We start from the raw sequence: 14,931 nt of genomic DNA on the forward strand, positions 1-14,931 counted from the left end.
TCGAAATCGTGCCTCTAGTGGTCAGGCATAGAACTACCACTCCATTTCGAAATTGCGCCTCTAGTGGCCCGGCATAGAACTACCACTCAATTTCGATATTGCGCCTCTAGTGGCCAGGCATAGAACTACCACTCCATTTTGATATTGCGCCCCCGGTGGTCAGGCATAGAACTACCACTCCATTTCGATATTGCGCCCCCGGTGGTCAGGCATAGAACTACCACTCCAGTTCGAAATTGCGCCTCTAGTGGTCAGGCATAGAACTACCACTCCATTTCGAAATCGCGCCTCTAGTGGTCAGGCATAGAACTACCACTCCATTTCGATATTGCGCCCCCGGTGGTCAGGCATAGAACTACCACTCCATTTCGAAATTGGGCTTCTAGTGGTCAGGCATAGAACTACCACTCAATTTTGAAATTGCGCTTCTAGTGGCAAGCCATAGAAGTACTACTCCATTTCGAAATCGCGCCTCTAGTGGTCAGGCATAGAACTACCACTCCATTTCGATATTGCGCCCCCGGTGGTCAGGCATAGAACTACCACTCCATTTCGAAATTGCGCTTCTAGTGGTCAGGCATAGAACTACCACTCAATTTTGAAATTGCGCTTCTAGTGACAAGCCATAGAACTACTACTCCATTTCGAAATCGCGCCTCTAGTGGTCAGGCATAGAACTACTATTCCATTTCGAAATCGTGCCTCTAGTGGTCAGGCATAGAACTACCACTCCATTTCGAAATTGCGCCCCCGGTGGTCAGGCATAGAACTACCACTCCATTTCGATATTGCGCCCCCGGTGGTCAGGCATAGAAGTACCACTCCATTTCGATATTGCGCCCCCGGTGGTCAGGCATAGAACTACCACTCCAGTTCGAAATTGCGCCTCCAGTGGTCAGGCATAGAACTACCACTCCATTTCAAAAACGCGCCTCCAGTGGTCAGGCATAGAACTACAACTCCATTTCGATATTGCGCCCCCGGTGGTCAGGCATAGAACTACCACTCCATTTCGAAATTGCGCTTCTAGTGGTCAGGCATAGAACTACCACTCAATTTTGAAATTGCGCTTCTAGTGGCAAGCCATAGCAGTGCCAATCCATTGAAATTGCACCTCTAGTGGTCCGCCATAGTAGGTTAACAACATCTGAGTTGGGTCTCTGGTGGTCAACTGCGGTGATACAACACGCATAATTGGACACACAGGTTCTTGCCTGAAAGCAGGAATCAACTTCACAGACTAAATCAGTTTGATCACAATACATTAACATCCAATTAGGTTATTGTTGCATAACTAATTGATGTTTACAATTGAATAAGAAACACAATTCATTTGGTTTGATTCCCGTTTAACCTTTTTGATTTATTTTAGGTTTTATTTCACCTTATGCTTTCATTCATTCCATCTCCCCCAACAAGGGGACTTGCATAGAAGTTCAACCACTATTAACAACAGTAAACCAGTTACGTACACAATCCCATCAGGAAGTCGTTTGGATGTGATCAGTTGAGCCCTTCGGGTGCTGGGTGCTTACCATTCGCTCTCTGTTGGTTGAGCTTGTCTGTGGCTCTGCTGTCACTGCTTGTGATCGTACAGTTTGTCAGAACCGAAGGGGAGTTCTCAGCAATTGGATGCCCAAAAGCGTGTCAGCCCGGCTACACCCACTGACTCATTACGGGCAAGGCTGACAGGTACCTCAGGCGGTCATTACAACTTTTGAGCAGGACTTCGTTTAGGGTGAGTTCTGAGAACGGCCCTAGCTTGGACTCTCACTAGGGTGGGTGATACCTGAAGGCAATTTTGCCAGCCGATAAGCTCCACCTGGGTTGTCTCAGTTGTGCATACAGAATACGCCCTTCCAAGTTAACATTGCTGGGGATCGGGGGAGTGGAAGCCGGACTCAGGCTTGCTTGGCTGGGAGAATGATTCCTGGTCTTAGAGGAATGTTTAATGAGGAGAGGTTAGCTGAGCTGAATCTGTTTAGCCTCGAGCAAAGGAGACTAAGGGGGGACATAATCCAGGTGTTAAATCTGGTCATTGCATTACATTTTTTTTGTATCCACTCCTTTATTTCGTGTTTATTGTTTGTTAGGTGTAATGTCTGTCTTATGTTAGTTATATCCATCCATCCATTTTCCAAACTGCTTATCCTACTGGGTCGCGGGTGGTCCGGAACCTATCCCGGAATGTGGAATGGGCACGAGGCAGGGAACAATCCAGGATGGGGGGCAGCCCATCACAGGGCACACTCACACACAAATCGTGATTATATTATTGCACTATACTGTATAAATAAAAAGTAAACTTAATACCAGTTGTGGTAATAAAGTGCACAGAGAGTAAGAGAGAGTAGGGTTTCACATAAACGTATGTTCATTAGCATTTAGTATTCTGATGGCTTTGGGGTTAGAAGCTCTTATTAAATCTGGTTGTTCTGCAATGCATACTGCGGTAACGTTTACCAGAGGGCAGAAGTTCAAACATCTCATGTGCTAGGTGCGTGGGATCTTTTTTAAATATAATTATGCATATGTAGAACTAGGGATATGATCCTGTTAAGTATGATAGTTCTGTCTCATTATTGCAGGATCGACATCCATAGTAACTGTGGTGATCTATCCATTTGTGTGCATGTCTGTGTGTGTGTGTGCGAGCGGGTATACCTATCCTACCCCATAGCGTGATAAATACCTGTTTTTTTTTTCCCTTATGGGGACCACGAAACTGAAAACCAGGAAAACTCTATTTTATAAAAATCTGTGACTGCTGTGGAAAAACTAAAAATGCAAAACCTCTTTTATTTTGCTTGGTTACTTATGGTTATGGTTAGGGCAGGGTGGGGGTTAAGATTGTCATAGTTAGCGTTAGCATTTATCCAATAGAAGTCAATGAGCGGGCCCCATAAGGATAGGTATACCCTATGTGTGTGCATGTGTGTGTTTGTCCCATATTGCCTGGGCTTCAGGATACCTCATAACCCGGAACTTCATCAGAAGTAGTTAGAAAATGGATGAATGGATGGATGGATGGATGGATGGATGGATGGATGGATGGACAGATCAATAAAAGTACAGAACATCCATTTTACAAAGAACCATCAACACTAAATGTATGCACTGGTCATGCTCCTGGAAATTAAACTTCTTTTCTGAAAAGCAGCATGTTCATAAATTAGCTGCTGTTATACCTTGGGGGAACAAATGCAGATGAAATTGTAAAACAAACTGCAGTGGCAAAACAGTTCTGGCTGCCTGTGCTGCCCTGCCTGCCCGCCCTCCTGCCCATTACGTCCTGCCTGTGCCACCCTCCTGCCTGCCCTCCTGCCTGTTTACGTCTTTCCTGTGTGCCCTGCTGCCAGTTATTCTGTATTTACATCCGGACTTAACTAATTGAACCATATAAACCATATAAATCAGGACTTTGTTAACGTGACTTCTGACCTGTGGAGGATGGGCTCCCCCTTTCACTCTGGTTCCTCCAAAGGTTTCTTACTATGACTGAGTTTATCCTTGCCAATGTCGCTTTCTAATTTTTCAGGCTAGATCTTGCTCACTGGGACAATTGGGCAGGGACAAAGTAAAGTGCTTTGAGACAATGTAAGGCTATGAAAATGTACTATACAAAATAAAGTGAATTGACTTGAGTAATGTGGCACAAAGCAACCCTTCTTTGCCACAGGAAATGTCTGGTGCAATTTCTTTTTTAATTGTACATGTCAATTGCATAATACCCTAAACTAATTCATTATTATTTCTATTATTATCATCATCATCAGTATTTCATTAGTATTCCATGGTATTTAGATTTTTCAGGAATCAGTGTGTGTACTGTATACTTTTTAATTTATTTGCACTATGTGTAGTGTCTCTGCAGCTGTATATACTTGCTGCATTATGCACAAGAACTTCCCTCAGGCATCAGTATAGTTAATCAAATGTAATATTTCTTGCTTGTTTATTAAGTTGTTTTAGGTATTTTGTGTGTTCCACTTAATTTAGTGTAATTAGTCCTAGTTGACTCAGGTTTAGTTAGATTTTTCCTTCTGTTGTTCCTCTGCATCATGCTACTGTCATAAAATTTCAATGTCTTACCTAACTTAAGAGTTTTGTGCATTGTGTTTTGGAGAGAAAGAAATCATTACTTTTTTTCTTTAGATTCATCCACTGATTCTATCACCTATGACACATTCCCCCTGAATATTTGTTTGTTTATTTATGTATTTGCTTGGGGGATGGAATTAACAAACAGAAATAACTGAATGAATCAGGGTAGTGAAAAACATTTATAAACTTATCATTTTGGTATTGGTACGATCCTGTTCTGGTTAGTTAGCCGAGGGAGTAAATCATCCGGAGTTTCATCTCTCAATCTCCTCCTACACCCACTCAGCATCACAGTATGGACTCCCCAATGCAACTGATCTGCACGTATTTGTACTCTGGGAGGAAATTGAAGCCCCCATAGGAAAAACTCAAAGCCTACAGACATATGCACAAAACCAGGGGACATGCTCAGTTCTGCAGGCCTGGAAGTGTGAGAGAAGGCTATTTATTGAGTTTCCCCTCTGCCCCTGGTAAAGATGAAACATGCACAAGTCATTAAACACACATATACTTACATGAAAGTCTGACTGATACTGGAGCTTCCAGTGCCCGTAAACCAGGTACTGGGGTACTCCATTTCCTTCTTGATAATTAGCGCCATTGAAAAAAAAACGGTGCCTTTCCTAATATTAACTGACTCTCAGACAAATGTACTGCTTGAAGACCCTGCCACTATTCGCATTTTCCAGCAGGAGTCACAAATCTTCATTGCATTCAGTTTATTCTCAGATGAGCTCATGCATGTTTCTATGTGCATCTTTACACTTAAACAAATACAGCTAACCTCTGTTGTTATATTCCATATATATTTGTCGTGACTGGCCTTTTTTCTCAAATGATGGATTTCTGAAACTAAAACTGACAGTATTCTAAAATATTTATATTGCCACATCATCGACACATGTTCTAATATGACATAGCATTCCCCTGGACCATAGTGCGACTTAGAGACAAGATATAACATGCCCTTCACGGTAAAACACTAGATAGGTGCAACACTTAATGTCAACGTTGTCAATGTCAATGTTGACTTAATGTCAACGTTAAATTCATGGATTCGCAAATTAAGTAACACGGTTACAGTACAAAAACGAGCAGAGCTGTGTATGGCATGACTATCTCGCGGCGGCGACAAAATATGCTTATCCTTCTAATTATTCAGAAGAAAATATATTTGCAAGCACAGCCGTTCACGGCTTCCGTACAAAAAGCTGTCACTACGCTACAGGAAGAATACACGACCAATATAGGATTTACACAAGTCTGCTTCTTTTGTTTTATTTAGTAACAACTTTCACAAAAATTGACAGCAATACTGCTAAAAGTGCAGATCTGTTGCCAAATTAAATAAACAAAGAAATTAATCATAAAAATATTCAAAGTATATACAGCCAGGGGCGCCGCTAGCAATTTTGGGCCCTATGACAAAATATGAGGTTGGGCCCCCCTATCACACCCATTCAGATCTCTGGGGGCCCCTAAAGGGCGTGGGCCCTTAGAATTGTCCCAACTTTCCCCCCCTTAGCGGCGCCCCTGTATACAGCTAACCATTTCCAATCGAAAAGTACATACAAGTCTCCAATATAAGTTATACAATGGAGCGCAGATAAAACTTTTAAATAGTAATTAACCAAACTATATAAAGAATACAAGTTTGAATACAGGTAATTTGTATAAATTTTACTGTGTTCAGACTGAAAAATCAGCACCAGCCTTACACACATTGCAGTTCTGCTTTTTTCTTCTTTTAGCATAATTACCCGTTTCACGTTCACGAGGCAGAAGATCCCTGCAAATGTGAAAATTCACAAGTAACAGGCACCATTAACCTCAAGCCATAACAGTCTGCTAGCCTGAACAATAGCAAACTCTATGTATTACCAATTATTACGCAGGTTGTCACTTTATCAAATCATGACTGTTACTAAGAAGTGGGAGTGAAACGCGTGTCACGAGATCTCGCGATATTACAACATGACGAGATTTCTCGTTGGAGCGAAAAGCCGTTTCACGAATGCGCTGCAAATGAGCTGCTGTAAATATGTCGGCATCTGACTAAATTACTATAGTAGATACCCCAGACACTTTTGAATCTTTTGTGTGTCAGCATTTCGGGTGCCCGGCGGAAAATATAAATGGCGAAAGGGAGACAGACAAAACACGAACCATCTGTAAGGACTGTAGAAAGCTAATGCCGCACACAGCGGCTAATGCTACTACTAACTACTATGCAAAGCCATTTGCAGCACCATCATAGCTCTTTATTTAAATTCACTGCACCGGTGAAGAAAACATTTTTAAAAAAATGTTATGTTTATTATTGGGTGCTTTCCACTTCATGCACCCACATACAGCGCTAGCTTAAAGCAATGCATTCTGGTCCTGACGCAATGCATCATGGTTATATTTTTTATCGCCCGTTGCATTACGTCACCATGTCACATGGTACCAAAACTCCGCGAGAGCAAGACACATCAGGCAGCACCTCTTAGCAGGCTGCACAGGCTGGATCCGCCTCCATTACGACACAACTTTGCCCTTATTGGCTTAAGATTTTAGTTACATACATGACGTTTGTATATCTGCTATTTCTCCCGAGAAGCAGGTAAAGCGGTAACTGCTTTTCAATTAATTTACTTGGTAAAATTAAATTTAAATAAATGATATGAATATTGTAATAGTACTCGTGAGCTTTGTTTGTTGTTAGTTACTGTAATGTTGCGCTGCTTTATTTGTTTAATCGTCTTGTCTGTGAAGACATTCAAGTTAATCAAATAAGAACTGCACTGTACACTGTACATGACCATAAAAACTTTGAATCCTTGAAATAAATGTTTTTGATCTTTTCCTTGGCAGTTATCTTTTTACACAGGGCCTCTATGTACACAATAGTTATTTTTTTCACGACTAACAGTATGGATCAGGAGTTGGTTATTGTAAAAGAAGTAATGTGCATGCAGGTGATATTTGTATAGATTTATATTTACCCCTAGGTGATAAGTTTGACAGTCATTTCTTTTACCGTTTGGCCTCTCGGTTGAACATAATAGTGGCGCGAGCAGCTCCACTTGGTTTTTTAAAAATACTCAGCCATGAACTTTTGGTGAACTCAGGTGAATCCCTTCCTTCAGTAGTAAACCTTGGTAGTTTCAGCCGTTTACACATTGTCTCACTAAAAGGTTGATAATATATTTGTCCTTTTACATAGTGATAAAATATACGCGATAAAAATGTGAATATTCATAGATTCAGGACTAACAAAGTAGCTAACAGAAACTCAGACTAACAAAAGGTGCAAATACATACTCAGTTGGTTCCATTGTGTTGATTACATTATAATGTTTACATTGTAATGATTATATCATGGATATTTGGCATACTTTTTATAAAATCGTAATTCTTATATTCTGCGTTATATAGTGCTAAATAATATTCCATAGATGGATGGACTTTATTAATCCCCGTGGGGAAATTGTGTTTTTTATGTCTCCCTCAACTTACTCTTTGTGGAGTAAGTTGTCCGCGAAGTGCAGCTACCTGTTGGGGCGCCCAGGGAGCTGGGGGTTAAGGGCCTTGCTCAAGGACCCACAGACGTGCTGAGGCTGGGTTAGTTTCAACTGGTGACCTCATTACAGGCACAAGGACTGACCCCTGCCCCCCAACTGTGTATGAGTAGCATTTATGCTGTTTCTTGAGTGTGAGCTAGTACATAAACCAGCTAGTGCTCACCATTGCAAAAATACTCTAGCTTTCTGTCATACACATTTTTTTATTTTCTTACATTGTCCGTTTTTGTTCATAGTCTGTAATATTCTGAATAACGACAATGTAGAGGAAAAACAGATTAAATTCTCCTTGTTTGTAATTTCCCCATGTAATCCACTGCCTTGTGGTAAGAGGTGCAAAAGTCAGACGCGTTGAATGATGAGGATACGATATTGAGTTTAGTTCTTGAGAGGATTTATTCATATGATATTTTAACACACAGTACTTTGAACTGGTTTGTTTGGCGCAAAAGGGCCGATATGCAGACACCATCACACATGGCAAATACGGTCAATGACTGTTTCACTTTGCACCTTCAGCCCTGAGCCGCGTAATCTCAGCACCTTTAATAACAACCATTGCTGCCTCCTACAGGTGGGAATACACTTAGACAATAGTAAATATCACTAAGGCAGGCAAGTACCTCTCGTTTCAAGTGTTGCAATACTATATAACATTATATTATAAACAATAAATACGAATAAATAAAAACATTAAACAAATAAACATAATCAATAATATTCATGAATAATTATGCTTAATATACAAATAAAAGAATAGCTCCTGCAGATGATTTCAGATAACTACTGGAACAATGAGTTCTGGAGGGGAGCAAGCTCTGTTACATGCTATAGAAATGTTGATCTGATTCCTTTCATTATCAGATTGTTACCACTGTTAAAAACCACAGATATTGTATTCTGATTGTATGCATTTCCTTATTAGGGCATGTCAGTTACTTCTGTTAAAAAATCCGTTTATTCTGACGTCGTAAATTTCCTGATCAGAGTTTACCCTCTTTAAAGTGATGGAGGTCCACTTGTGCGAAAGATACATCGATATGCATATGAGATTTCGTTTGTGCCAAAAATATGTAAATAGCACACAGTCCATGTCGACTGAGCATGTGACAAAGAATTTTTCTGTGACAATTCTATTTTGTCAATGAGTTTGTCTGTGGAGCCCCTGAAGGGACCTAATGGTGTCCGCTAATTAGATACCCAGAAATAAACTGTGTGGCTCCTGCCCAAGCATTGCTGCCCAAACAGCAGCTTCCTCCTTATGCCACCGAGGGAGGAGTAGCCAGTGGTTCCCCTGCCCCTTCCCCTCTCCCCCCTGCAGACGAGGATCATAACCATTCAGCACCCGACTCTACCTCCTTCTCGGTGAAGAAGTGCCGTGGCGAAACACTCAGGCAGCAGGACGAGGTAGCAGAAATTCTTGCCCCTATGTTGGTATGTCCAAATCCTCAAGGGGGAGATAAGGTTTGCTCATCTGACACTGTAGATGAAGGAGTTGAACATAAGAACATAAGAACTATACAAACGAGACGAGGCCATTCGGCCCATCAAGCTCGCTTGGGGAGAACTAAACTAATAGCTCAGAGTCGTTAAAATCTTATCTAGCTCTGATTTAAAGGAACCCAAGGATTCAGCTTGCACTACATTATCAGGAAGACTATTCCATACTCTACACGCTGCGTAAAGAAGTGCTTCCTTAAATCCAGCTTGAAATGTTCTCCCGCTAATTTCCACCTATGGCCACGAGTTCGTGTATTTAAACTAATGCTGAAGTAACTATTTGGTTGAACAGCATCCAAACCTGTTAGAATCTTATATACCTGGATCATGTCCCCCCTCAATCTCCTTTGCTTGAGACTGAACAGATTTAGCTCAAGTAACCGTTCCTCGTATGACATTCCTCTAAGACCAGGAATCATTTTTGTGGCCCTACGCTGCACCTTTTCTAAGGCCACAATGTCCTTTTTAAGATATGGTGACCAAACCTGCACACAATATTCTAGGTGAGGTCTCACCAAGGAATTGTATAATCTTAGCATTACCTCCCTTGACTTAAACTCCACACACCTGGAGATATACCCCAACATCCTATTGGCCTTTTTTATTGCTTCCCCACACTGGCGAGAATGGGACATGGAAGCATCAACATACACACCAAGGTCTTTCTCATGATCAGCTACCTTTATTTCAGTGACACCCATGAAATACCTGTACTTTATATTTCTGCTCCCTAGATGGAGTACCTTATATTTATCGACGTTAAATTTCATCTGCCAGGTATCGGCCCAGTCACTAATTAAATCAAGATCCCGCTGTAGCTGCTGAGCCACTAATTCAGTATCTGCTACACCACCCACCTTGGTGTCATCTGCAAATTTCACCAGTTTACTGTATATATTGGTATCCATATCATTTATGTAAATTAGGAACAATAGTGGTCCTAAAATCGAACCCTGCGGTACCCCACTATGAACGCAAGCCCACTGTGAGTTGAAGGACATTGCCAGTGACCTGCTGGACCCCAGGCAGAACAGGCCTCACCATGCGACAGCCCTTCAGAGACTGGTCCTCCTGCGCATGGACTGGGGCATGATGCATCAGTTTAAACAGGAGCCTGGTAAATCCTGCGAGTGCTACACCAAGCGACTGATGGCAGCATTCTCCAACTACAGTGGGATGGACTCCACAACGGACCGAGAGTGTATGTGATGTAAAATACACTAAGATAGGTAAAAACTCTTTTGTGGACTAAGTAAAACAAACATTTTATGTTCTAGTTTTCTTAAAACTACTGAAACAAATAATTGGCTACACTGCAGTTCCGCTGTTTTGTTTGGCACCCCTGCATGTCGTGCATTGTGTGGAAAAAACCTGAAGGCTGAGGAATGTTACGTAACACAGCTAGAATGTAAAAACTCTCTCTGGTGTAATTCACTGCATAAAACCAATGGTGTTAAGTGTGATGTCTTCTTCATAACACTCCCTGATGTTTGTGTCCGTGACCATGAGATAGGGTGGGCTGCTTTTCTTCCTTCCTTTGACTAGTATTCCTCCTAAATTGTTCATCTGTATTTGCTGCATTGGTACTTGATGTGCGTGTGCCTTGTGTCACGATCGCCATTTAACGGGAGCGGCGGACGGGCAGGAAACAGGCAAGGCAGGCAGGATACGGGGATTTATTAGGAACACGGGGTGCAGGAAACATCTCACGCAGACGGACTTCAATGACGGACACTGAACTCTAGTAAGACATGAACTCAAATAGACAGGACTGATTGAAAATAATCGGACACAGCTGGGTACGATCAGGGAAGCACACGTGGATAATCAGGGGGCGTGGCACACACGGTGGTCAGACTGTCCGGGACCTCCTCGGGGACTAGGGCAGGAAAGTCTGGAGCTGGGTCAGGGACAGGAGTGGGGCCAGGAACAAGAGCCCCAGGGGGCACAGTCATTTGAGGCGGAGGGAGCGCCTCGGGCGTGGGCTCTGGGGCCGCAGGGGGCAGCGGAGGCGGCTGCTCAGGAGCTACGGGCAAAGCAGGCGGCGGCTGCTCGGGCTCTGGGGCCGCAGGGGGCAGCGGAGGCGGCTGCTCGGGCTGCGCAGGAGCTATGGGCGACGAAGGCAACTGCTCAGACGCTGTAGCAGGAACCCAGGACTTTATGCTCAGCCCACTGCTGTTAACTCCGATGACTCACAACTGAGCAGCAATGCACATTTCGAATTCCATCATCAACATCAGGCAGATGACAAGACTGTTGTGGGTCTCATCAATAAAAACGGTGACTCAGCATACAAAGAGGAAGTGTGATGACTATCGGACTGCTGCAGAGCCAACAACCTGTCTCTGAATGTTGACCAAAGAGATGGTTGTTGACGTTAGAAGAACACAAAACACAGAGTGACCACTCTCTGCTGCACATCGATGGCTCATCTGTGGAGATCGTAGAGAGTACCAGATTCCTTGTTGTCCATCTGGCGGAGAATCTCACCAGGTCCTTCAACATCAGCTCCATAGTAAGGAAAGCACAGCAGCACCTCTACTCTCCACGGAAGCTCAGAAAAGCCCATCTCCCATTCTCACACTCTATTGGGGAACTGTTGAAAGCACCCTGAGCAGCTGCATCACGGTCTGCTTTGAGAACTGTGTCGCCTCAGATCACAAGTCCCTACAACAGATAGTGATGACAGGTGAGAAAATCATTGGGAGTATCGTGTTAGAGAAATATGTACTTTTTTTATCATCATTTTGCTAGACGCTTAGAAACAACACCCTGCCGCAGCTTGATCTTAATTGAGCAATAACACGTCTCAAGAACTGTCGCTTGAATATTTCCACCCCATATATGGTGACAAACAATGTTCAATGTCAGTTGCATATCCTGTTTGTGTACCTCAATAAAAGACACTGCGAGGGGAGTTACTCTTTCGAAGTTGGCTGAGTTCGACTGAGAGGCTGACACCTCGAGGTCAGGACCGGGCTTCCCTTTGTAAGGAAAAGTGGTAAAAATGTCCCAAGGTTCTTGGTTGATCATTTGAATGCAGACAATGTTAGGAATTTATGATCATGGGGGAAGCCAGGGAGAGAATGGGGGTTCCAGTTGGCACCACTATGGTGATAAGGATAAGATAAGGTGATAAGAATTGAATTACAATGATCATAAAAGTCTCCACCCTGTCCTGTCCCGTCCCTGTCTCAGGATCCTCACACTCCAGGGGGTCACTCTTTATATGTAAATTCACTCACAACACCTACACACAACACCTTGGTGGGGAGGGCCTTTTTGGGTATAAAGGGGGGTGAAGAACTGTCTTCAATTTGTATCTGAGCTGCCTTTCAGTACCCGGTGTGTCTCTACACTGTATTACATTGTATTATTTTTGCTGTTCAATAAACCATCATTTTGCTGAAACTGCGGAGACTCTGCAAGTGGATTCCCTACACCTTGCAGCAAGTAAAACGTCATCACAGCTGTCTGCGTTGTTCTGTGTTCAGAGACTGGTTTGTTTCCAGCGCATCTTCAGAAGAAGATAACCCTAACATATCTCTCCCCTCCATCACAGATATTCACACCACACACTGCATCCGCAAAGCCACCACCATTGTGGATGACCCCACCCACCCCTCACATTATCGTTTCACCCTCCTGCCTTCTGGAAATAGGTCCCGGAGCATTCGGGCCTTTACAGCCAGACTCAAACAGCTTTATCCCCCATGCCGTCAGACTACTGAACTCTCAGGGACTAATCTGATACCACACACACATACACTCATTAACACACTTTATTATTTAACTACTATTTTTTATCTTATTGTCGCCATGTTTACAGTTACTTTTATTTATTTTTATTGCTACCTCATTGGACAACCAAACTGCGCCTTCTCAGTACTGGGTTTACTGTGCTGTTTGTGCTCGTTGGTGTCAGTTGTCCTCTCTTTTTGCACTGTCCTGCAATGTTTGCACAGTTTTTGCTCATTATGCACCATACAGTATGTTGCTAGGTTGGTATGTGTTAGTCTTCTGTTAATTTAAGTAGCACCTTGGTCCGAGGGAAACAGTTTCTTTCGTAACTGTACTATACTCAACTGTGTAAAGTTAAAAATAACATTAAAGACCTACTTGACTTTTACTGAACAGGTGCTAAAGTGAAATTACTTGCTTCTGGGAAAGAACTCCAGCTGAAATTCTGTACAACAATTATGGGAGACATATGGGAAGGACGCGGTGTCAGACCTGCCCCAGTGGGACGAATGTGGTTTTCCTAGTAACAGCAGCTTCAGTCCCAATCAGATAAGCCAGATGCGTCTGAAATTAGAGGAACGGGATCAGACTGGTTGCTCAGGGACTAATGTGGTAGAACTAAAACAGAGACAAATTGGACGGTGTTTCAATTGTGGGAAAATGAGACAAAGCAGGCAGAGGAGATGCGGGTGGCAAAGAAGCATGAGATAAGGAATGCAGAGAATGTGGATGAGGGTGAGACTCCTGTGAAAACTGTGTATTGAAAATTAGGGCCATAGTATTGTCATCCATCCTGTCAGGGTATGGAAATACACTGAGGGTAAATGGCCTAATGCAGGAAGTGTCTTAATCCTATAACATCCAGCTGATTCAGGCTGTGGGGGACAGTGTAGTACTGCACTCTTCTGGCTGGGACCTTGAATAAATGAATGAATGTTACATTTATACAGCCCTTTTCTAAGATACACAAAGAGCTTTACAGAAGCACTGGGGAGCCACTTCAACCCAAACGTGAGGCAGCAGGAGAGGGGGCCCAGGCAGAGAGAACAGCCAACAAGACGGGTGCTTCCACAGACAGGACGGGGGCCCCGGCAGACCAACGCTGACGACTCCTGGGACCAAGTCAACAGAGCAGCTGTCGTCATTGTGACTCACCCTCATACATCCATCCATTGTCTAAACCGCTTATGCTACTGGGTCGCGGGGGGTCCAGAGCCTATCCTGGCAGGATCTGTGCACGAGGCAGGGAACAACCCAGGACGGGGGGGCAGCTCATTGCAAGGCACATTCACACACCATTCACACACACATGCACTCCTACGGCCAATTTAGCAAGAGAGAACATGCAAACTCCCCACACATGTGACCCAGGCGGAGACTCGAACCTGAGTCCCAGTGGTGGGAGGTAACAGTGCTAATCACTGCACCACCAAGCAGCCCCACCCTCATACATGATTTCTGATTCTTGATTTTAATCCCCTTTTCTGTTTTTGGCAACATATAAAGTGCTGTGAATGTCACTGTCAGATTGTCATATCATCCTCCAGTTGTCCCTTGTCACCCTGGATGCACATTGAGTGTTTGCTAAATATTTTATCTTGTAGTGTTCCTGATTTTTTCCTGTGTTTTAATTTGCAATTCTCAAATTTCATGACTGGCATCCGTGGGGACGATTAATTAAACCTGTTAACTCTGCACTTCAATTTCAAACTGTTGGTAACATGTGTACATATTTTTGTCTGATCTTTTCACCACCAGGTGGCGATATAGCAACTCCAGAGTTATTGATGGCTAGAACAAAAAAAACACAGTAACACAGAGGTGTAGCTAAAAATTCTGGGCCCCTGACAGAATGTCACCTTGCGCCCTCTGTCGAATTTTACATTCTGTGAAAGAGATTTGTTGAGCCATCTTCCAATGTAATCCAATCCAGCTCTTTATTTGAAAAGCACTTTAAACAACCTTATGGACCAAAGTGCTGCACAAAGGAATAAATAAAAACATTCACACACTTAAAAAC

The sequence above is a fragment of the Brienomyrus brachyistius genome, unplaced genomic scaffold (assembly GCF_023856365.1).
Source record: "Brienomyrus brachyistius isolate T26 unplaced genomic scaffold, BBRACH_0.4 scaffold32, whole genome shotgun sequence".
Lineage (NCBI taxonomy): Eukaryota > Metazoa > Chordata > Actinopteri > Osteoglossiformes > Mormyridae > Brienomyrus > Brienomyrus brachyistius.